Source organism: Periplaneta americana, chromosome 15, assembly GCF_040183065.1.
Source record: "Periplaneta americana isolate PAMFEO1 chromosome 15, P.americana_PAMFEO1_priV1, whole genome shotgun sequence".
Taxonomy (NCBI): Eukaryota; Metazoa; Arthropoda; class Insecta; order Blattodea; family Blattidae; genus Periplaneta; species Periplaneta americana.
This window is the reverse complement of record NC_091131.1, coordinates 147049295-147075203: the sequence shown is the minus strand read 5'-3', so window position 1 is coordinate 147075203 and position 25909 is coordinate 147049295. Positions and strand designations below refer to the sequence as shown.

General features: G+C 35.3%; 1 pseudogene; it reads left to right on the top strand.

Annotated features, from left to right (window-relative positions):
• Nucleotides 1-25909, top strand: part of LOC138715747 (uncharacterized protein CG3556-like) — an 87272-nt pseudogene that overhangs the window by 5794 nt on the left and 55569 nt on the right.

Below are 25909 nucleotides of genomic sequence, written 5' to 3'. Positions count from 1 at the left end.
CAATAGGACTCGCTGTGAAAAGCTTTAGATGATCGAATCCAGGTCCTTGGTTCTACATACCAAATGCTCTAACCAATGAGTTACGCAGAAGTTCAGTTCACAGCACCGGATTGAATCCCCCTTTTCTAGTGTTTTCCTTTGTGGCCTTACACCATGTTCAACATATAATATGTTGAGATATATTAAGTCAACTGCCATTATACAAGGAGCGCACTCAATTGAGTGGCTTGGTGGCCGAGATTCCACAGTATTATGCACTGTTGGGCGAAGAATCTACGTAAAGATTGATTTTTAGTCCTACAGAATTTATCTGTTATGGTAACAATGGTTATTAGAGGAGAAAAATTAGCTCCAGCGCCGGAGATCGAACCTGGGTTCTTGGTTCTATGTACCAAGCGCTCTAACACTGAGCTGCATATATACTGTGGAATCCCGGCCACCAAGTCACTAAGTTGAGTGTGCTTCTTGTATAATGGCAGTTGACTTAATAGTCAACATATAATATGTCAAACAAGAGGTACAGCCACACGAGCTACATTTGTAGCAAGTTTTCTGCGACAAATATAGCTGAATTATAGACTGCATTGAGTTAAATGCAAGTGGCCACATGGAGCAGTAAATGTAGCAAGTTTGGCGCATCCCAAGGTTGTGTCGCAACTCGAATGGGTCCCGGTCCATTTCTTCTGTGACATTTACTGCTGTTGGGTGGCTACACGTGCAGCTACAAATGTCGCTGAGATGTGCGGTATGTCAGTATGTTTGTCATTTCGTTACATATTGTAGCCAGGTCATCATTCCTTGTAACCTGGAAGTATATGACTTCTCTGCCTTCGGTTTTCTTCGCATAATTGTTGCATCCAAACACGGCACAATCTCGCATTTTGTAGTTATTAAATCATACGTAGGAAAATCTTGTATAAACTTTTTATATACATTTCTTAATTTTACAATAATAATAATAATAATGATAATAATAATAATAATAATAATAATAATAATAATAATAATAATAATAATAATAATAATAATAATAATAATAGCAAGCAATGATCAGCGATAAAGTCATTAATAAAGTGATATTCGTGTGTCTCTTTATTCAACGAAAAACTTTCAATTTATTTAAATATCCTGTAAAGTTATTCTACAAAAATTTCCTCTCATTAGACTACCCACACGTAATAACAATCCATTATTAGTATAAAGTTAAAGTTTAAAAATATGGATTTCATAATAAGAAATTCCTAGTAACTAACAACAATGTTACTTCGTTCAAGGAGGAAAATTATTGGTCATGAATAGGCCTAACGTGTCAGACGCTTGTCCCAAGTTTTATATTATTACTAGCCGAAAGCACTCGGCGTTGCCCGGGTTTTCCTTCCTGCTTCAATTTTTAATTAAACTGCCACTTACATGAATTAATGAACTCCTTAGCCAAATGCCTGCCAGGGTTAATTCAATTTAAAACAGTTGTAAATCAGGCACCGAAAAGAAAACATTTCATCATGTGCCTGACGTTAAACTGTTGTTTTAAATTTGTTTATTTATTTATTTATTTATTTATTTATTTATTTATTGTTATTTATTTATTTGTTTTTATGTATTTATTTATTTATGTTGTTGTTGTTGTCTAGTGCCTTGCATCTGGCAATGAAGCCATTAGCAGTCGTGTTTTCCAATACTTTTGAACTGTAGTTTCTTCTGATCTTAATGCTTCACAGGTCTTCAAGTGATCTTCATTCATTTCTGCTGGATCGTTACACAGGACACATATTGGTGAAGCTGAGATACCTATTCTGTAGAGATGACTTGCTAGACAGTCATGATTTGTCAGTAGTCTGAAGGCTGCAACTGCTGTTTTCCTTGGTTTCTGAGGGATTATATCTGGGTTGGAAAGTAGTGTAATCCATTTTTTGTCTTTAGCATTTGATGCTATTTCTTGTAGGTATGAATGAGAAAATTTTGTAGTGATAAAGCGTTTTATTGAGGAATATGAGAAATTAAATTTAGGCTTTTGTTTTATTGTTGTGCCTTTCTTTGCAAGTGTGTCTGCGGTTTCATTCCCCATGACTCCACAGTGTGCTGGAATCCACTGGAGATGGACAATCTTATTAACTTTTTGGAGTTGTGTTACATTTTGTAGCATTCTCTTATTTTTGTTGACTTCTTTGTAGCATTTGAACATATTCCCTGAATTGCAGCTGTAGAATCTGAAAGAATTACTGTCTTGTTGTATTTATTTAAGGAAAGATTTAATAATTGTCGGAGAGCAATGTGTATAGCCTCTATGTCACCATCATAATTTGTTGTGTCTCTGCCAACAGAATGATAAAAGGAAAAATGTGTACATGTAACCCCAGCTCCAGTAAGGTTTTCTGTGGTGGATCCGTCGGTATATATATGTAGCCATTCTTCTGTAGGGTATCTAGTATTGATCGTTTCCAGTGCTAGAAGTTTTTGTATTTCTTTTGGTGTGTCTGATTTACTTATTTCCTCTGTTAATTCCAAACTGAAGGTAGGTTGCAATAATTCCAATGGATTTTCTCTTATGATAAGTACATTTTCTCTGATGTTAGGAATGTTCAATTTGGATTTAATCTGTGTTACCTTTTCTAGGAAACTACTATGAGTTTTAAGAATTGAAGAAGGGAGGTTCTTTTCTGTCCATTTAGAGTTTGGCAGTCGTAACATTTTCTCATGTTGGAGCAGTGCTTGTTCTTCTATTTTTGTTATTATTGATGGGATCCGTGTTAAGGTAAGCATGGCATCAACAGGTGTGGATTTAACTGCTCCAGTGATTAGACGAAGAGCCTGATTTTGTAGTTGTTGATGTTAAGCATTTGCTGCTGTTATTAATGCTTCAGAACAGTACAAGAGGTTTGGTTTAATATACATTTTAAGGACTCTCCTTGAGCAGCCCAATTTAGCACCAGCTAACCTTTTCAGGATTTGCAGTTTCTTTTCAACCTTTTCCGAGATGTTTGTTATATGAATAATTTCGAGGGAAAAATTGTTCCAGGGCCGGGTATCGAACCCGGGACCTTTGGTTAAACGTACCAACGCTCTCCCACTGAGCTACCCAGGAACTCTACCCGACACCAATCCAATTTTTCCTCTATATCCACAGACCTCAAAGTGGGCTGACAACCGTCAAGCAACCAACATTTGCGTGCACACTAACTCTGTGTGACTTTAAATTGTGGTTTTCTGTTACGTACAGTGACGTGTATTATGCAAATTAAGCTTTCAGGAGTTAAATTTATAACTATACTATCACACCTATTACGAATACAAACTTGGGTAGATTATTATTTACCGATATGAGTGTTTTTACTGTGTAGGTTATGGTTATTGAACTATCAACTTCCGAAACTCCGGAGGGATTTATAAATCACACTGTATAACATTTTTTTTTACTAGGAATTTGGCTTGCACCCGCTGAGGTTTGAAACCAGTTCCTTGTAGTGAAGCCAGCATTCTTAATTTTTTTCTTCGACACTAAGACAAATATTGGGATGAAATGCAATGAAAATGGGCGACGAAGGTAATCCCATTCTTTAAATTTGTTTTGCTGGTACTTCTTACTATTTTCATTTTCTAAATTTTCGTTGTTCTCCTCCCAGGAGCTCTTAGTTCTTTAACTTCGCTGTCTGTAACATGTTCATTGTTTTTACAGATTCCCACTGAAAAAATGATTTGTTAACTAAGCAGTGGGTTTCACAAATGAAGAGAGAGAAATGATTTCCCACAATACATAGTGTTTTGTGCTCCACACATTTCGATAGAAAACACATGTATTTTGTAAATGAGAGGAGACGTTTGTTGCCCAATGCAATAATAACTATGAATAATTTCGAGGGAAAAATTGTTCCGGGGCCGGGCATCGAACTAGGGACTTTTGGTTTAATGTACCAACACTCTACCAACTGAGCTACCTGGGAACTCTACCAGACACCAATCCAATTTTTCCCTCTATATCCACAGACCTCAAAGTGGACTGACAACCTTCAAGCAACCAACATTGAGTGCACAATAACTCTGTGTGACTTAAATTGTGGTTTTCTGTTAACGAACAGTGATGTGTATTATGCAAATCAAGCTTTTAGGTATGACGTGTATTATGCAAATCAAGCTTTCAGGTATAACTCCTTGTAAAGTTGATTTCAATAATTTCGAGGATAAAATCTTAAGACGACTATGTTGAATAATCATATAAAAGAGTACTGCAGTTTTTGTTCTTCATCCAACTCCGCATTTAATACTATAAAACATGTAATTTATTTACTTTTAGGGTCTCCTCAGCATCATGAGGTGGAGCTGGATTTTGAGTTTGCATTTTCTTCTTTGGCTGTATGTAGCTCTGGAGCACATGTTAGAAAACGACAGATACGGTGTCTCCTGGATATCGCTGTAAGGGCCAGTGACCATAATGTTGGTAAGTTATTAATCTTTCATGATAACCTAAATATACAAATTCTCTCTATATGATTATACCTATAAATAATTCCTCATAATTCATGCAAGTATTGTTTTGAGAAAGTATAAAACTTAACTTCGAAGGTGTTTCACTTGAAACATCACCATCATCATCATCAACATCATTATTCATGCACAGCTATGAAGATTCTCGTGCCTCGGTCTCAAATTCCTCTGTTTCATTCACTCTGTTTTTCGAGTAAAATGCATTACTGATAAGCGATCAGCAATTCAACAGGACTCGCCATGAAAAGGTTATGTAACAATGATTATTAGATGAGAAAAATTCGCTCCGATGCTGGGGATCGAACCCGGGTCCTTGGTTCTACATACCAAACACTCTAACCACTGAGTTACGCAGAAGTTCAGTCCACAGCACCGGATTAAATCCTCCTTTCCTAGTTTTTCCCCTTGTTGCCTTATTCCATGTTCGACATATATGTCGAGATATATTAAGTCAACTGCCATTTTACAGGGAGTGCACTCGAGTGACTTGGTGGCCGGGATTCCACAGTATATATGCACTGTTGGGCGAAGAATCTACGTAAAGATTGACTTTTAGTCCTACAGAATTTATCTGTTATGGTAACAATGGTTATTAGAGGAGAAAAATTCGCTCTGGTGCAGCGCCGGGGATCGAACCTGGGTCCTTGGTTCTACATACAAAGTACTCTAACCACTGAGCTGCTTATATACTGTGGAATCCCGGCGACTAAGTCATTCAATTGAGTGCGCTCCTTGTATAATGACAATTGACTTAATATATGTCAACATATATGTCGAACATAAACGAATGCCACAAAGGGAAAAACCAGAGAAGCGGAAGCAGATCAATGACATTTCAGCCGTCATTTTTCTTCTATCATAACCTGTGAAAGAATATTTCAGTAAAATCATAGTTACCGGTATTTTCTTTATGGTATAACTTAACTACTAGAAACAGCGCAGCAAGCCTGAACTTAATTAAATCAAGATGTAAAAATATTACTAGACAAAATGATTTTAGTGGTATCAATGAAATGCATTCCATAATATTTTAATGAATATAAAACGATATGGGGATGGAGTACATATATAGTTAATATGAAAATGAAAGAAAGATTTGGACTAGCCTGGTTCAGACTGGGGTTTTGGAGATTAAGAAATAATAGAGGTAATATACCTCAAGGCACGTGCCCATTATGCGGACATAGCGAAGATGACATTCATATTGTTTTTGAATGTCAATACACAAAATAAATACGGATGAAATTCATAAATGAAAAGTTCCTAGAAATGAATAAAGAAATAGTTGTAAGAAAACTTATCAATAACAATAATAACATAAAGTTACAAAGGCAAATAGGTCTGCATCTTTTTTGGTCAAAAAATTAGAATGGAAAGAATAAATTAATGAAATAGCTAGAATTGAATAAGAAAAAAAAATTGGATAAGAAAAAAGTTAAGTTTTTTAAATAGCACTGTCAATAAATAAAATAAAACATATATGTATTCAAAAGTTTTAAATATACTAGAATAATGGAAGATTTATATGTGATAGCTGCACATTGCAGATTGAAACGTGAAGTTCATCTTAGGCAAGTGAGCAAAGACTAATTGTAACAACATATTAAAATGAGTTGAGTCTTGCACAAAACTAATTGCAAGTGCAAGACAAAACATCTTATATTAAAGAGTTAAGTTTAGAAATTATATTAAAAATTGTATATCTATGTAAATGTAAATTATAAAGTATGTAATGTAAGGCTTCAATGATTATATGTATATATATTTTTCTTTTTTTGTCTATGAACTATAATAAATATATCAACATCATAGTTATTTTCCTATGATCTGCAGAATGCAATAAACATTCCCGTAACTCTGGATACTTCTTAATAGGCGTACTAGTCTCTGATGTAAGTCGCGTATCCACGAACCGAGGCTGCCTCGTGATGCTTGCTGCGCTCAGTGGATAATTTTCCTCACAATAGTGTGCGACTGCCTCACCTATGACTCATAGGTGAGGCAACCGCGCACCAGCTGGATTTGGCTCATAGGCTATGAGCCAAATCCAGCTGGTTTTTGGATGGGATCAAAGATGTCTCGCAGTGATTAACTTGCTCCGTGTGGACTATTCGTTGATAAAGATGACATCAAGCAACCCGACGTTAACTGCTTCAATTCCCGCGCACTAACTGGTGGCTGACACTGCTTCGCATTCCTGCCTCGCTACCAAAAGAACAAAACCGCGAGGCAAACAACAAGAGAGGCTGCCGCAAGAAGCTGCCGCGCGTGACAGCCTCGCTTTGTGGATACGCGTCTTAAGTATTATGTCGAAGTTTTAACGTTGTGTGAAATCCACAGTCATGTATTTGCATCTGCTTTGGGCATAGGCATCTATCCTCTGTCAGCATAATACTACATTCTAGTATATACAGTCACGAAGCTTGAGTTGTGAGGTTGCTGGGAACAATAGATTGTGCAGGTACTATTCCGCATTGTCTGTAATGAGGCGATAGTAGCGATCCTAGTGGTTAGCAACTATCTATGGATGCATATTTACTACGTATTGAGCTTCGAGACTGTATATACTAAACTGTGATAATACCCTGTATATGCACAAGTCAGATGTCGTGCCTGTCTTCCAGCAATTGGGTATAGATAGTCCAATATGTATCGTGAACACCCATGTTAAAGGGTGAATACATAAATACATTTTCGCAAACTATAATGAAGCTATTCTGTAGTACATCAAATTAAAATCAACGAGGTACATGAATCGTTCTTTTGGACAATTATATTAAGTATTTTCATTAGAAAAAATATATATGACCAAAATTTATCATTTTTCTGTCTATTGAGTTATAGTAAACTAGACTGCTGATAGAACTGATAAATTATAAAAAATATTATTATTATTATTATTATTATTATTATTATTATTATTATTATTATTATTATTATTCTTTATTAAGCATGTAATATATTCAGAAGAGCAACAAAATATTTAGGAACACTTGTGTCTGTATGTCTCAGATTTAGAGTAATTATTACTCCAATGATATTGACGTAAGAAGAATCAAGAACTATTGGCAATTTGCACTCTCTTTTTGTTATCTGGTCCCTTCAATACTTGCACTGCGTGTAGGCCTACTATAGAGGATTCCAGATGAAAAAAGCATTAGTCTTACGGGACTTGCCTAGTACACTGTTGCCGTAAGATGCAGGGGCGAAGCTGAAGGGTAATCTGTGAGCCTTAGATTACCCATTGGATTTTGAAGAAATAAGCGCATTTATATTTTCCTGTTTTCATTGGTATAGGTAAATGAAATCTCTAGTTTTCGGTCTAGTTACGGAAGGATTGACGCCAGCTCCACGGCGCGGAACCAGCACGTAACTACAGTGTGGCTAGTGGCTGATACTGCTTCAAACCAGGCTCACGGCAGCAGCTAGAGAAAGCATATGCGCATGCGCCAAGCGGAGTGCTTGCATACGTCACTAATGTTAGACAGCTCTGTGAAGAGCCTAGACTCATCAGCACCAATCTCAGAGTCTGCTTCTGCTACAAACGTCCCGAAATTCAGCTACAAATACCAAAATGAAGCCACACACATTCAGAGAGTAATAAACAGAATCCACGACCTATGCTATAGTTACAATGTTGGAAGGCGGATGTGTTGGAAATGTCATTCATTAATTTAGGGCCAGTTCATTTTTGTTGCACAGGCGACTCCCAATAAAGACACTGTCAGGTGTCGGCGAATTCATGAATCCAAGAATTGATGGTTAAACAATGGGCGCTATTCACATAACAGGAAAAGAAAACCGAAAATACTAAAGCTTTCCTTGCCATAAATAATGGTCGCTGTGTCCGGAATTCAGTCCCACCTTAAATTTTCTGTTATGTTTTCGTAATTTTTTGCGGAAGCGAGAAACTTCTTATGGCTATTAGAGTGTGAGAAAATAAAATTTGATAGAAGAACGTGTTTACACATAAAATTGAGAGTATTCACAAATAGTCATTCGATCGAATCTCATTCGGCTACATTTTGCCATTGGACTATATAGCTAAAAGCTACGTTTACCGAAATCGGCCACGGTTGGCAACGCTGCAGTCTGTCAGTGTGTGAGAAATAATAGGGCAGTATTCATTTTTCGTCGGTCTGTTTCCGTGAAGTGCAGATGTGTTCATTATTATCATGTATCATTCATTATCCACTTACGTTTTTATTCAAATAATCACCTGTGGGTTCGATATTTCGGTACTACGAATACACTTATAGTATAGAATTCGAATTAGATTAACTACTAAAACGAATGTGAAATTGAAAATATATTTAACGGTTGGTAAAGAATACTACGTGAAAACGAACTTTTTCTGACACATTTCGACGCAGGAGCATGACTATTGGTTAGCAGCAGCGTCTTTAAGTAACGACGCGGTGGTGAAGTGAGAGCGGTATTCCAGAGCATGTTTGTGAGTTTAAAAACATGGATCACAAACGTTTATTCTGACCAAACAAAGCATTTGCCTGCAGGTTTTTGCCGAAATATTTTTTGAACAATGGCCTAGAAAAAATCTATCAAGAAACAGTGCGGCTCATAAGACTGATTCTCACCTTTTCTGTATCTACTGCGTCGAGTGAACGAAGTATGAGTGCATAGAAGAGAGTTAAGACATTTTTGGGGAGGTTGTAAGCCCTATCCTCGCCGTTTTAAATTTAGCAACTTCAGGTACACTTATCTCAGAAACTATTCAATCTACATCTATGAAAATTTGCACACCTGTAGTTGTGATCTTCCTTAACCTACCGACTTTTTCTTAATTTATTAGTTCAGCTAAAAACCAAAAAATGTTAATTTTGATCCAAATCAGCTTACAACCTCCCCTTAGGAACTCCATGTCAGATTCTAGACTGAGCAATTTGAGTACTCTGGCTATTGAGAAGGGTTTGTTAAACAGTCTTTTCAGGGGTGACATCTTCAAAGAACGCATCATCGACATCTATGCAGAGCAAAAAACACCCCGACTGGAGTTTATCTACAATATATATATATATATATATATATATATATATATATATATATATAGGATGTATATAACTTTAGAATACCCAGTTGCATGAATGTAGCTTCGCCACTGTTAAGATGCCTTCGTTAGAAGAAAAAGTGAGATATAGTACCTTTGTCTCACTCTCTTCCTAACACGTGCAGTGTTCTCGCAAGTTTATCGCACAAGATAGGTACGCCGAGTCCGCTTAAATGATAAAAAAGATAAATTAATGCCATAATGATTCCTGAAAAAAATATACATTATAAGTAGACTTCAGACATTTAGGCCATTAATCAACTTTTAGACACCTCAACTAGGCTCTAAAGTGATCATAAGTAGGCACTGAAATACAGTTTTAGGTACCTAAAAAGTTAATGGAGTTAATAATAATAATAATAATAATAATAATAATAATAATAATAATAATAATAACCGGTTAGCGCGTCTGGCCGCGAAACCAGGTGGCCCAGGTTCGAATCCCGGTCGGGACAAGTTACCTGGCTGAGGTTTTTTCCGGGGTTTTACCTCAACCCAATTTGAGCAAATGCTGCGTAACTTTCGGTGCTGGACCCTGGACTCATTTCACCGGCATTATCACCTTCACCTCATTCAGACGCTAAATAACCTGAGATGTTGATACAGCATCGTAAAATAACCTACTTATAATAATAATAATAATAATAATAATAATAATAATAATAAAAGAACTGTGTCAAACATCAATACAGTTATTTTATTCGATTAAGAACCGTTTATAATACAGATTTAAGATTATGCACAGCACATGTTTTCCGTCATTAACTGTTCTGTTAAGGGGACACTCTGGATAAAAAAAAATTGAATTTTAGTTTTTTTTTTTTTTTTTTAAATCGCATCTTTATTATTTTGTGAAACATATCCGCAAAGGATTTGACAAAACTCCAATTGTAAGTGTGTTAATAGTAATATGCGTTACAAGAGCAGTACCAGTATGTTGAAGTTTTCATGTTCGAGGAAAAGTTTGAAAAAGCGAAACGTAGTTGAGCTTTTTTAATTTCCGAGAATTGAAAGAAAACATACCGCTCGTATATCGTACATTATTTTGTGCGAAGATCGTTTATTACATACTTGAAAGAGGAATTTCTAATTAGTTGCAATGAAATCTCCATCTTGGTTTCTGTTCAATGACGGCAAATTAGCAAAACAAAAATATCTATCTTCAACATTGTTGCTTTAAAATGTTTTCTGTGTTTACTATACTCCAGCAGGCCGTGATATACGTCTGTCTCCCCCCCCCCCCCATTCTATAAATGCGAACTTAAAACAAACGGTAAGGTTATGTAATGATTTATATTTCATTTTAATATTTTAACAATATTATTTATATAACATATTGCAGTAATTACATTGGCATCTGGAATCTTGTTGATTTTTTCACGGCTTCCTTAATGTTACTTGCATCACGAATGCAATAACTTTAGTGGAGTTGTAGAGTTTACTTAATTTTTGCAAATATTTAAAAACAATAATTAACAATGCAATTTAAGTGAAATTGCAGTGGTAAATTTCCAATTTACAATTATTACTATATTGAACGTCTCTAAAAAATAATATGTTAAAAGCCCAAAGCAGTAAAATCAATATCCCACTTAAACGGTAAGAGGAGGGAAATTGTTATGTGTGTTTGGTTGGGAATACTGAATGTGGAATTTTACACTTTCCGCGGTTTGGTTTTGTGCGGAAACCAAGCAAATACGCACGATCTCGCACAAATATTATTTATGAAATGCTTACAGAGGTGCGGTATATATGACAGCTGTCGTTTTGAGAAGAGCTTGATCTCGGTAGACTCTGTCTCAGTGCCATAGTCTTTTGTTGTATTCTAGTTTTCAACTGTTGCCTATCCTGAAAACGCTACAGTACAGTATCTACATCTGTGTGAGAAGTTGAAAACTGAGAAACAAATGAGTTTGTGGTTTGTTGTGATGTTGTTGGCGCGATATTTATTTTGTTATTGTTTTGCGCAATACTGCTTTCTAATTGTATATGTTGTAAATTATAATTTTAAACCGTTTTCGTATAAATACAGTGATAGGATAAATAGTTGAGAGGCAATACATTTAATAGGCATAGTGTGGATAGTTCACAGGCAGTGTATATAGTACGTACAGAGTAAATCATTTTTAGGAGTATAGGTTAGGTTACACTCACCTCAGATGTAGGCTAACAGTGTATATAGTGTGTATTTCTTCATTAGGTTAGTAAAAACAAGGTGTGTACTGTGCTATCTATTATCTAGTGTATTATTAATATTTCTGTGATGGGAAATTGGTCTAATTCTAAAAAGGCAAAAGCCAAATCTGCAATTTTATTGCTCCCAGGCGGACAAAAAATAGGGTCAATCTAGAGTTTACAACAGCCACCTCCAACGGACTCGTAACGAATATTCACATGTTTATCACTGGGATTGTGGCGCTGGAAATCAATTTTGAACACTTTTATCACAGCCGCTGCTTCTTCTTCGTCTTCTTCTTCTTTCCGACGCTATATCGATCCTTCTTTCGTTTTTGGCTTCGTGAGTGTCTTGTGAAACAATTATCGGATCTGTAATTTGAAAGGATATTGAGAGTCTGACTGTATTTTTTAAATTTTCATTTTACAAGTCTTCATGTGGGTATGTAAGAGTTTTCCTATCTGGATTTCATTTTCAACTAGTATGTCTGGAATCTTCCAGGGTCCAAATCCTAGTTTTTGGCTGATGTCGTGTATTAGTTGGTCTATGGATTGTTTGTGTAGTTGACATTGAAAGAACATATGGTTTATTTCTCCTGACTGTTGTTGACACTCACACAAAGAAGATTCTCCCCTTCCAATGAGGTATAGGTATTTTGGAGTTACTGCTGCATTATGCTTCATTTTGTTAATTACTGAAATGAATGGTCGTGTTAATTTTTTGTGTAAATACCATGGTTTGTCTGCCTGTGTGGCTTCTGTGTTTGTCTTATATTTTGTTTTATTAAGTCAGTGATCTGAATGTTTATTGATGAGGCAGGGTTGGATGTTATGGCTGCTTTCGCAAGAGAGTCTGCAATCTCAATACCTTGTATGCCTTTATGTCCCGGTATCCAAATTAATTTTACTTTGTTCTCCTTTCCTATGTTATATATTAACTGTTTGATGTTTATTACTATCCAGGGGGTCTTCACAGAAAGGGCATTATTTTTATTTTTTGTAATGCACTCACAAGGAGAGGACACGCTCTGTATATCACTGAATGGAATAAGATTGTGTGAGATGGAAGTACAAGACGTACTGTTTAAAGTCATACCTGATATGGGTGGCCAATGACCCCTCGTTTTGAAAATATTGGCTATTGTTTCTGACATACTTCCGTTAGGTGCTCAATAGGGAAGCATTAGACTGTGTAACAGCGTAGCCCATATGGTTGATGCTGAGTTGTCATCCAGGCAACCCGAGTTCGAATCTTAACTGGTCCTATATTTTTTTCTTTTAATAATGATTAATATTGTGATCACAGTTATCTATTTACATACCTATATCATATTTCTCAATGTATTGAATGCTTCATGATGTTTTAAACAAATTACTAATTAACTACATTGTATTGTAAAGGATAAACAATGAAATACTGCTCACGTAGGAAGGTAAGATGTGTCACTGGTGTCTGTTCTATTTCTGTGGCAGCTATTCCATTTCATTTTGTACCTGATTCATTATGATGTCATAAAAACATACATATTTTCTGCACCATGCACAGCAAATGAAAGAAGGTTGTCCACAGTCACACACATTTTTCCGCACTTCTGCTGCGAAACAGATACCCTTCACACTCACAAACACTTCTCGTTCGTTTATCAATTTTGATGCATACAACGCATATTTCAACATGGCTTTGAATATAGGAACTGACAACTGAAAGTGAATTAAAATAATAATAATAATAATAATAATAATAATAATAATAATAATAGGCCCTATCAAGCTTTAAAAAATGAAAAGGCATTAGAATTCGAACTCAGGTTGCCTGGATGACAACTCAACATCCAACCATATGAGCTACGCTGTTACACAGTCTAATGCTTCCATATTAGGCACCTAATGGAAGTATGTCATAAACAATAGCCAATATTTCCAAAACGAGGGGTCATTGGCCACCCATACCAGGTATGACTTTAAACAGTGTGTCTTGTACTTTCATGTCACAAAATCTGATTTAATTCGGTGATATACAGAGCGTGTTCTCTCCTTGTCAGTGAATCCACGAATATGAGTATAGCTTTTTCTGTGAGGTGCTTTGCTGAGATAAGGCCTGCCGAATTGCAAATAATTCTGCTGTGCAGATGGACGACTGTTTGTGGAGTTTGATTTTCCCTCTACCTGCTGTTGTTGTATTTACAAATGCTGCACCCACCCCCTTGTCAGATTTGGATCCGTCAGTGTAAATCTGCACTATATAGGGCTCCTGTTCTTCCATGTTGGTTATAAATTCTCGGATTCGTCCCGTATTTGTCTCTTGTTTATTGAAGGTTATGGTGTCTCTGTATGTATGCTTTTTTGGAAAACCTCATACTGGATGCAATATAGTGGACAGCAAGGGAAGATTGGACAATGTGGAGTGCAGTAATATTCTGTAAAAGTTTGGATTATTTGGGGAATTTGATATCGTATAGGATGTTCGCTGTTATGGATTAAGTGTGTGATTCCTTTGAGCTTGTTGTATATTGGGCCTCTTGAGTTGCAGAAACTGTGAATATGAATGAATCTGTGGCATGCTACTTTCTCGTGTGACGTAACGACTGGTACTGTCATCCTCTGAGGAGTTTAGTGCTGAGAGGAATGTGGTTCCGACTAGTCTAGCGCAATACTGGAGTGACAGCGGCAGTCTGGAAGGAAGTACAATCATACTGAAAACATTCGCTCAATTTACGAGAGCATTATGCCTATTAGTTTTCTAACGTATTTTTGGCGAGACAGAGATACAACCATTCCTACTTACGTGTTCAGAGAAGGCAAGTATTGTAGAAAATTTTATTTATTTATTTATTTATTTATCTATTTATCTATGTATCTATCTATCTATCTATGTATCTATCTATGTATCTATCTATCTATCTGTCTGTCTGTCTGTCTATCTGTCTCTCTGTCTATCTGTCTGTCTGTCTGTCTGTCTGTCTGTCTATTTTGGTGAAGTTAGGGCCATCACACCACCAGAAATACAAATAAAATAAAATAAATCAAAAGAAAAATCATAATACAACTACAATAATATAAATGAAAAGAAGAATCATACTATAAAATTTAGTGATTAGTAGAATTGAATTAAATTTATAAAGTAATCAATTTAAATATACTGTAGGCTACTGCTGAACTCACTTGAGAAGTAAAACTACTTGATTTGTATTAGAAGATGCCACCAACAAATGATTTTCGCATGACATTATAGGAATCTGTTTTTCACGATACCAATCATGCATATTCTAAAAATCCAATGTAATTAAACCAAAAACTTTTTTACAGCATATTTCCTTAAAAATGACTTGTAACGGTGAAATATTTAATATAAGTAATTCATATAATGAAATTTTCTCATGAAATTTCGGCCAGTGTATGGGACCGGTGCCCACCCAGCATCGTGATGCACTTGTGGAGCTACAATAGTTAGTGAAATCCGGTTGCGAATGCCAGCTATAACGGCTGGGGGGATGATCGTGCTAACCATACGATACCTGCATTCTGGTTGGATGATCGTCTACCTCTGCTTCGGCATGTGGGCGTGAGGCCAGCAGCCAGCTGGTCAGTCTAGGCCCTCCAAGGGCTGTAGCGCCACGGACTATTATTATATTAATTCATATAATATTAACATAGCTGACATCAAGGAGATGTATGACAAAAATTGCAACAATACATTTAATATATTAATAACAAAATCATATAGGCCTAGGTAAACAATATGTATATGACATATTCACACACTACTACAAACTGAAGACTGCATATTTTTGGACGATTAATACTTCCCACTCTACTCGGCTCGGCTTGGTTGTAGCAACAAAAGAATCTACCTGCACCCCCCCCCCCCTCACCGATGGCAAGAATACCTCAGGTCCCAGCACTAAACTCGTCGGAGGAAGACAGTAGTTTATTGTCTTTAGTACAGAATGGGTATGTGGTTACAAAAAACACTACAAATTTACAAAGTACACTACAATTTTACACACAGAACTGAATAAGATAATAGTAATAATAATAATAATAATAATAAAATGTAAACAACAAGTAAGTAGAAATCAGACATAATATATAACATACAGAAAGAAAGAAAAAAAGCATAATAAAATGTGAACAGCAGGTCAAAATAAATTAGACATACAAAGTATAAAAAATAACACAATTATTGATAATAATAATAATAATAATAATAATAATAATAATAATAATAATAATAATAATAATAGTAGTAAAATAGTGCAGTACAAAGCATACAATGAATACAATATTTTAACGTACACACAGTAAGGAAAATTACGATTATATATAGCTCAACTTATCACATTGTAGATATACCATTATCGGAAAATATGAAAACAAAAATACAAAATAAATTGAATATCACTAGAACATAAAAAAATGTGAATACGTGGAAACATGCAATACGACACTTGTCATAATAGTAAGTTAGTTTGGCAACTCGTCATAAGATAATTTTATAACTTGGATTTGAAAGATTTCAATGTTTGGCAGCCCTTGACTGCAGGCGGCAGAGAGTATTGGTGTAACTTTTGATGGGAGTTGGATGAAGAGAGAATTTACAAATAATTATGGGATGGGCTGTGTTATAGACATTCTGACAGACCTCGTAATAGATTTTGAGATTCTCTCCAAATAAGCTCACTGCCATAGGCCCTACATGTTTTTTGACAGCAAAAAGTCTTGGCAGTGGGAGTCCAAAATTCCATTTTTGGTATATTGGGCACAAATCAAAGTGTGACGCCTAGGAATTATTTAGGGCCATCTCCAGCAATGGAGGTTGAGGCTGGAGAGAGGCTCTGGGAAAGATCAGAGAAACTGAGTTTCGATATACTATGCTTTTGTCAGATGGTGAGTCCAAGACGTTCAACCATCTGCAGAAACTAAATGTATATGATAATTCACATCCCATCATCAAAGATGAGTGCCTGAACCATATTTCTAAGAGGTTAGGTTCTGGCATAAGAAGTAAAATAAAAAAAATGGAAGACAAGAGGTATAAATTTGGGAGGCAACACTCGGGGTAACTTGAAAGACACTACAATAGTGAAGCTAGGACACTATTATAGGGAGACTATTCTATCCACTATTCCTGATGTTGTAAACATGAAGACTGCTGTGTTGGCCACTCTGTACCATTGTAGAAGCACAGATTCCAAGCCAGAACATGATAATTTAAGTGCCCTAAAGGAGTGAACTCATGGTGCTTCTATGATAAAACCAAAGTGAAGGGAGAAAAGCCAAATTCCCATAAAGAAATGGTCAATACTCCCTTTAATGACACCCGTGTGACTAAAATACTACCTGTATACCAGAGATTGTCATGAGATACCATTTTAGCAGATGTACAGGAGAAATGACACAAAATCCAAATGAGAGTTTGCATAGTGTCAGATGGGCAAAGTGCCCAAAGAAAATTTTGTGTCCAAAAAAGAAAGGTACATCTGGCAGTAATTGAAGCAGTTAGACAATTCAACCCGGGGTCATACCAAAGAGAACTCTCCAGGAGACCAACACAACCTGTGTCAGAAATAAAAAAAGAAAATTTGCAAACAATGAGACCATTGCCGCATCAAACAAAGTATTTGACGTTGTTTGGAGATGGAGAAACACAGAAGACAGAAGGAAAGGGTTGCCAGAATTCACAGGGAGAACGTTTTGAAGCAAAAGGAAGGAAAAACTTATGGTTGTGGTGAGTGCCAATTATTAGCATATAATATATAGCCTACAATAAACTTTAAAACAAATTTCCCGGAACTTTTTTTTTTCATCATTTTGGCATGTACTTTTTATAGTAAATATAATCCAATCGTCTTGAAATTTTTACAGTTAGTAGATACCTTGCCCATAAACATGGCCTAGTATGAGTTTTGCCAAATTTTGATTTTGAACAATTTTAAGATTTTTTCAAAATTAATTTTTATTTAATTTTAAATTACAAATTTAAAAATTAGGCCTATATAGTTTGTAGTAAGACAAAATTGATACTAGGTATTATTCTCCTGCCGTTTTTGTACATGTTAAAACTCTGCAAAATTAATTTAAATTTTTGACCCAAAAGTATGTGTTAAAAAATTATGCTTTTTTTTTTTTCTTCTAAAAGTGTGTGTGTATGTGTTTTTTTTACAGTATATATTTCAACATGCCCCATTACATAGGTTGTAATATTACATGTTTTGACATTTCTAGATAATTACATTTTTAAGATTGCAAATTTACCAGTTGCGTAATCAATAAATATCTTTGTGATAAGATATACGATGAGAATAAAATTATAGTTAAATACCATTCCAAATTATGAATCCTTACACCTTCCTACTTACAAACTTACAAATTACATTAGCATTATTAATTCAAGATTATAAGACCCTTTGTTTCCCTAGTTACAATTTTAAATTCCATTAGCAGCAATAATTTAAGTATATATCACTCCTACATTTTCCTAGGTACAGATTTCAATTCAGTAAGCAATAAACACTCAAAAGGATAAAGATAATATACCAGTAAGTTACACAGATAGATCAAAAGACATTAAGGACATGGACATAGTTCCACAGTATCAGTTTTGCAAATTATACATACAATTAGAATATAATCATTTTAAAAATATAATTACAAATTACCAAACCCCACATAAGGATAGAAACACACTAAATTATAATTAAAAATTATCAAGACTTCACTTTCACTATCCTATGTACAAGTTTTGCAATTTCACTGTCAAGTTTGATGTTTCACAGAATTGTGAAGTCTATACTACAGACGAAGGTCGAAAATATTTGTAGATAGTTGGAGGCCAGTGCTTCGCACGTTGTTGGCCACTTGCCTCCTGCTTCTTGGATTTTTCTTATCGTGTCGTTCCTTTGTCTGGTCACTATGCTACAATCAAATATTACGTGATTGACTGTTTGTTCCTGCTGTCTGCATGGGCATATGGGAGACTCTATTATTCTAAATCTGTGGAGATATGCCCTCAGCTTCCCGTGTCCTGTTGTCATTGCTGTGAATTCCGGGGAAATGGGTACCTTTCGGCTCAACCTCCTCTTGACTGAGGGAAAAAAGGCTTTGCTTATCCTTCCTTTCGTCGAATTGGACCATTGTTGCTGCCACATGTCGAGCCCCCTCTTCTTCTCTCGTGTCAGAATAACTTGTGTGTGTGTGAGTGTGTGTGTGTGTGCGCGCGCGTGCGTGCGTGCGCGTGCGCGTGTGCTCTCTGGATTTAACAATGAAGTCATCATCCTTCTTGCTTCCCAATATTTTGATGGAAGGTCCACAAATGTCCTAAGAGTTTCACAATTAGCCAGGTTTTTCTAAAAGTATGTATGCAATGAAATTGAAATCTTGTGCATATACTTACAATGCATAGCCAAAAATACTGTGAATATTTGATTGAAATCGGAACAATAGGAAAAAAAGTTTCTTATAATGGCAGAGTGTCCCCTTAAGAAGGGTTATAATACTGATTTTAGATTATGTGCAGCACACGTTTTCCGTTAACTTCACACTATAATCAAACAAGAACAATAAACCAATATTATTATAATTTTTTTATTTGTCCTATATAAAAACTTTGTTGTTATTATAACAAGACCTTAAGTTACATACCTAATGTCTTTGTTGTCTTGCTGACAGTTAGACCTAAATTTTATGTAATAAACGCAGACAGTGTTGTATATGTTTTAACAGTGTGCAGTTTAGTCTCAACTCTACCATCCCAACTTGTCTGTTAAATTCCTCAGCGGGATGTTTTGCAAGAAAGCGAAAGGCTATTCCACCAATTTAACTGTTCCCGTTATTCATAAACTAAACATATGATAATTTTAGAGGTGTAACAATATTTTAGCACATGAAATCGCTCTAGTTCTCACTGAAATTATGTTCTATGGATTACAGGAAGCTATTTAATTCCCATTTCTCAAGAAATGACTTATAAATAATTGATGGAACAGGCCCCATAAATATAAAAATTGGAAATTTATCTTTTGAAGAGGTGGAGAAGTTCAAATATCTAGGAGCAACAGTAACAAATATAAATGATACTTGGGAGGAAATTAAACACAGAATAAATATGGGAAATGCCTGTTATTATTCGGTTGAGAAACTTTTATCATCCAGTCTGCTGTCGAAAAATCTGAAAGTTAGACTTTATAAAACAGTTATATTACCAGTTGTTCTGTATGGTTGTGAAACTTGGACTCTCACTTTGAGAGAGGAACAGAGATTAAGGGTGTTTGAGAATAAGATGCTTAGAAAAATATTTGGGGCTAAGAGGGATGAACTTACAGGAGAATGGAGAAAGTTACACAACACAGAATTGCACGCATTGTATTCTTCACCTGACATAGTTAGGAACATTAAATTCAGACGTTTGAGATGGGCAGGGCATGTAGCACATATGTGCGAATCCAGAAATGCATATAGAGTGTTAGTTGGGAGGCTGGAGGGAAAAAGACCTTTAGGGATACCGAGACGTAGATGGGAAGATAATATTAAAAAGGATTTGAGGGAGGTGGGATATGATGATAGAGAATGGATTAATCTTGCTCAGGATAGGGACCAATGGCAGGCTTATGTGAGGGCGGCAATGAACCTCCGGGTTCCTTAAAAGCCAGAAGTAAGTAACAGGCGCCATATGCTCAATGCTTTTTTCTTAACGTGGAATCCTCTATATGTAGGCCTACAGCTACTCTCTGATTCTTGCCACATGGGTAGGCTATCCTATTTCTGGCTTAATCGGGATAAAGATTTCTATGGTAAGTACATTAAATGTTATCGATCATCATGCAGCTATATGATTTTGAGGCATTACTGTTCTATCTTCACCACTATCGCTGAGGAGACGATAGAATTGTTGGCTTCTTTGTAATATCACATACAGCAACTCTATTTGAAATGTCTTTTGCTTTGCGATCAAGGAACTTGTAATACAGTACTGGTAGATTTTATCCAAAACAACATGCTGCACAAAAGAATACTGTATGTTTGCTAACTTCTCACTAAATACACTTCTCAACAGTAATGGAAGTCGGCAGTCGTATTATTTCAGTCATGACCACTTGTACTGATTCTCGTAGTCACTGTGATAATAAAATTAAATAAATTATTTAAAGATTACATTGAATTCCGGAAGGAAGATCAAAACTAATCAAAATGGTAAAAGTTTATATGGATCATTCTGCACTTCCATGCAAGGTTTAGGCCTATACAGAAATACAATCAATCAGTCAAAGGACATTATGGAGCATGTCCACTCCATGTTGATTTCACAAAACGCTTCCACTCTGTTCAGTCTTTTGCTAGTTCCTTTTAGTTGGTAATTCGCATTTCTATGCATTCCTTCTGAATTTCATCTTTCCATCTACTTCGAGGTCTTCCCAGTGGCCTTCTGTTGTTAAAAGTGTTCATATATATTTGTTGCAGTCATCCATACGTATAACATGTCCTGCCCAATTTAATCTTCTGGTCCATATTACATGTACAATTGACGGTTGATTATAAAGTTTGTGAATATCATTATTATGTCGAATTTTCCACTTGTTTCCAAGTTTCAAAAATTGGACCAAAATTTTTCCTCGACACTTTGTTTTCAAAAACTATTAATTTGTGTTTTTCTTTTTTAGTTAAGCTCCATGTTTCCGATTCATATAATAGTACAGGTTGGATTAGTGTTTTGTAAAAAACGATTTTTAAATTTCTGGTCAAAAAATGGGAACGTAATAAGTTGTGAATAACATAAAAAGTTTTGTTTGCATTATGTAGGCTGTTAAGTATTTCATGTTTTCTGTCATTAGAATTGTCTATCAAAACACCAAGATATTTGAACTGATTGACTATTTCAAAAGTATAATTTTTTATTTTAAAACTATTGGGAATCCTTTTTGTTTTAGTGATTACCATATATTTTGTTTTACTCGTTAATATTTAATCCAATGTTTTGTGCTTTTTCCATTAATTCAATAAATAGCTGTCTTATTTCAAGCTCATTCCTTCCTATTAATAATAAATCATCAGCATATGCAAAAATTTTATGTTGTCCACCCAGGTTTATTCCATCTGGTATTAAGTCTAACTGTCGTATTATCTTCTCTAATGCTATATTAAATAAGATTGGCAAGAGAGCGTCACCTTGTTTTAATCCTGTTTGATTTACGAATTCTTAGTATTTAGTATTTATTTATTTATTTAACCTGGTAAAGATAAGGCCATCAGGCCTTCTCTGCCCCTTTACCAGGGGATTACAAGTATAATATGAAGAATAAAATTACAATTAATATTAAATTTACAATTACAATTACAATAAACATTAAAGTACGACAAGATACCTGATTAATGAAAGCTAGAGATTTTATCATAGAATATTTTTGTATTTACTGAATTACAAATTAAACCTAGAATAACAAAATTCTATAGTGATGAAATTACCGGATATTGAAATATTTTGTGATAGATTAAGAGAATTATTTACAAGAAACCATGTCTGAATGAGTCTCAATTACTGATCAAGTGCCTAGTAAGTTTGTGTTTGAATTCAATTTTATCTCGACAGTCCCTGATGCTAGCAGGTAACGAATTCCAGAGTCTTGGCAGGGCTATTGTGAAAGAGGATGAGTATGAGGAGGTGCGATGGGATGGTATTGTTAGTATTGTTTCATGGCGAGAGCGTGTGTTCAGATTGTGGTGGGAAGAAAGGTAAGTGAAGCGAGACGACATGTACGAAGGAATAGAAGAGTTCAAGATTTCGAAGAGAAGAAGAAGTGAATGTAAATTTCTTTTCTTATCTAGTTTAAGCCAACCTATTGTTTCCAGGGATGGAGTAATATGATCATATTTACGAACATTGCTTACAAAACGTACACACAAATTATGAGCACTTTGAAGTTTCGTTTTGTTGTCGCTGGAAATGTCGGTCAATAAAATGTCAGCATAGTCAAAATAGGGAAACACAAGTTTGCACAAGGGACTTTTTTAAGCAAGAGGGAAGATGATCATTTATCCTTTTTAGCACATGGATAATAGAATATACTTTTCTGCAGGTTTCTGTGATTCTTCTGATATAATTCCATTTGTTACTACTTTGCTTACCATATCTTTCATACATATTTTACATAATCTGATTAATTTCAAAGGTATTCCAAATTCGGCCATTATATTCCATAGACTATATACAGTCTATACAGAAATATGGTGTTTGTAATTCAATTTTAGATCAGATTTCAGATTTGTTTGTTTCATTCTGATTGATTGTGATGTGATTTACAGATACGCTGTCTATGGTATTGCTTGCTCTGAACTGCATTGTTCGTGACCACCGGAACCGAAATCTGGACCACTAAGTAAAGAAGCCTAGTGTAGGTCTGGCAGAGCAGCAACATCCTGACGGCAGCTTTGGAAACCTCCACAGCACAGCTCTGGCTGTACAGGTACAAGATCTTATTCAAACATGCAAACCGAAGGTGGATTTTGAGAGATGTGCACAAGAAAATCTCGTTGCTCTTGCACACAGGTTTACAATGATGAGTTTTCGAGGTGGCTTGCCTATATAAAGAATTAATCAATCTGAAATGTAAATTAATTATTCACTGTATCAAGTAATTACGTATATTTTAATAAAATCGATTATTTTAGGGCAGGTACTTGTATTTAACATTGACCATTGTACCGCCTTCACATATTGATATAAATGAGCCGTTCAGAGCAGAAGTGGTGTAAGTCAGGAATGGGTAATGAGGGTTAAAGTAAACATTCTGTAAAATACAGAGCAAAGTAGCAATTAATATTCAGTTTATTTAAACTATTAGTAGTCAGTGAATAGCAAGAAGGACTTATTAATTGCTACTTTGCACTGTATTTTACAGAATTTTTACTTTAAACCTCATTACCCATTCCTAACTTACACCACTTGTGCTCTGAACGGCTCAACTCTACTTGCTAAGTAATTATTTTAAAATGGTAGAGCTGTGATAATTATAAATAAAAGCATATCTGATGATTTAGTGATTACTATGCTTGCATTTCAACTCAATCCTGGAATAGGATGATGGATTTTTAGACAGAAAGATTTTTTTTTTTTTACATTTTCATTTCATTTATTATATTCCATAAATCTTACATTAGCAATGAAGATTTAAGATGTGGAACAAGTTAAAATTTTACAATATTACAATTACAATTACAATTTTTACAATTTTGCAATTTTCTACAATATTTTGGCGAGATGTAGTGAGATGAGGTGAGGTCCGAGGATTCGCCAAAAGATTACTTGGCATTTGCCTTATGGTTGGGGAAAACCTCGGAAAACCCCCAACCAAGTAATCAGTCCAAAGGGGGTTAAATGAAGTGTGGCCGAGGACTCGCTATAGACTATCTGGCATCAGTCCCACGGTTGGGGAAAACCTCGGAAGAAACCGACTTTCGTTGGATGAGAGAATAAATCTGTGGGCCTCATTTACATGGTTAGGTGTATGTAAATGGTATTTTTCTTTGATATTGAAGACAGAATTCTATATTGGTAATATATGGAGTGTCTCAAAAACAGATCATCGAAATAATTGAAGGGGTTTTTTTTTTTTGGAAAAAAAATTAAACATGTCATTTCTTAAGGTGTTACAGAAACTTCGGGAAACTGAAGTACATTTATAACTTAAATTGCCTCATAGAAATATATTATATGTAAATATAGGTAACTGTGGAAAGTGGTTGTTTTAAGAAAAAATTCTCTGTTGTGGCTGAAATGTGCCTCTCCTTTAATCTTCTTTTTCTTTATTACATCCTATTTATTCTCTTTTCGTTGTTTACGTTTCTTCCATGGGGTTACTTCTGCACCTAAAGATGACTCCATAACTAATACAACAATTCGCGTGTTAAAGTTTATTTTTTTTTAGATGACTTTTGCTGTGTACATAAAAAGGAATACTGCCAGTCTACTACAGTTTAAAATTGTATGCATAAATGTTTCAAGATGATATGAATGGGATATTTGTAAATGCTACCATCAACCTGGTCAATGGCTGTGTTCACAAAAAGTCTTTGGACTATGGTTGTTTTATGAAAACCATTGAAAATTTCCACTCCTATAACATAAGACTAAGGTTTTTTTTTTTTTCCACTAACAAATAATTCAGTATAACAGGTGGTTGTGGAACTTGGACTCTCACTTTGAGAGAGGAACAGAGGTTAAGGGTGTTTGAGAATAAGGTGCTTAGGAAAATATTTGGGGCTAAGAGAGATGAAGTTACAGGAGAATGGAGAAAGTTACATAACACAGAACTGCATGCATTGTATTCTTCACCTGACATAATTAGGAACATTAAATCCCAATGTTTGAGATGGGCAGGGCATGTAGCACGTATGGGCGAATCAAGAGCTGGGGAGGCTGAGACATAGATGAGAAGATAATATTAAAATGGATTTGTAGGAGATAGGATATGATTGTAGAGAGTGGATTAATCTTACTCAGGATAGGGACCGATAACGGGCTTATGTGAGGGCAGCAATGAACCTGCTTGTTCCTTAAAAGCTATAAACAACAAATAATTCAGTAGATAGCCACTACAATACACTCACCACATGCTTATTATCTTAAATTTGCAATTTTTGAACTATGGTTCTCTTTTAAAAAGCCCTTCAATTGTAATAATAACCACAGGGTTAAGAAATATGCCAGTAAAAATACCACATTCCTATTTAAAATATTTTTCAAGTTTTCGTTCTCTGAATTTGTTAAGCCCTAGTCCCAATAATGAAAATTAATCAATGTTTGAAAGGCCGAAAGAAGGGCAAAGAGTATGTGTTATTTGTAGAAAAGACATTCCCTATGTTTTGTTAATTTTCGCTCAAATGATTTTCATTTTTTTAATAAGTAAAATTATGCGAAATCAACCTAACTCAAGAGTGATTAAACAGATACGGAGAGCTGTTCTCTGATTGGGCGGCAAGTCAGAAGTTGAACAGTTCAGAGCCAGGTATAACGCTAATCACAAATTATGTTTGATATCTCTAGAACTACCTGAGTTCGAAGATTGAAACCTTCGGCTTTTGTGTGTGTTTTTTTTTTAAATTGAGGAACATTCCGGAAATGTTGTCGGTTTATTTTTTAGACACCCTATATATGATCACAGTAACTTTATAAGAAAATAGTGGGAACATGATTCATAG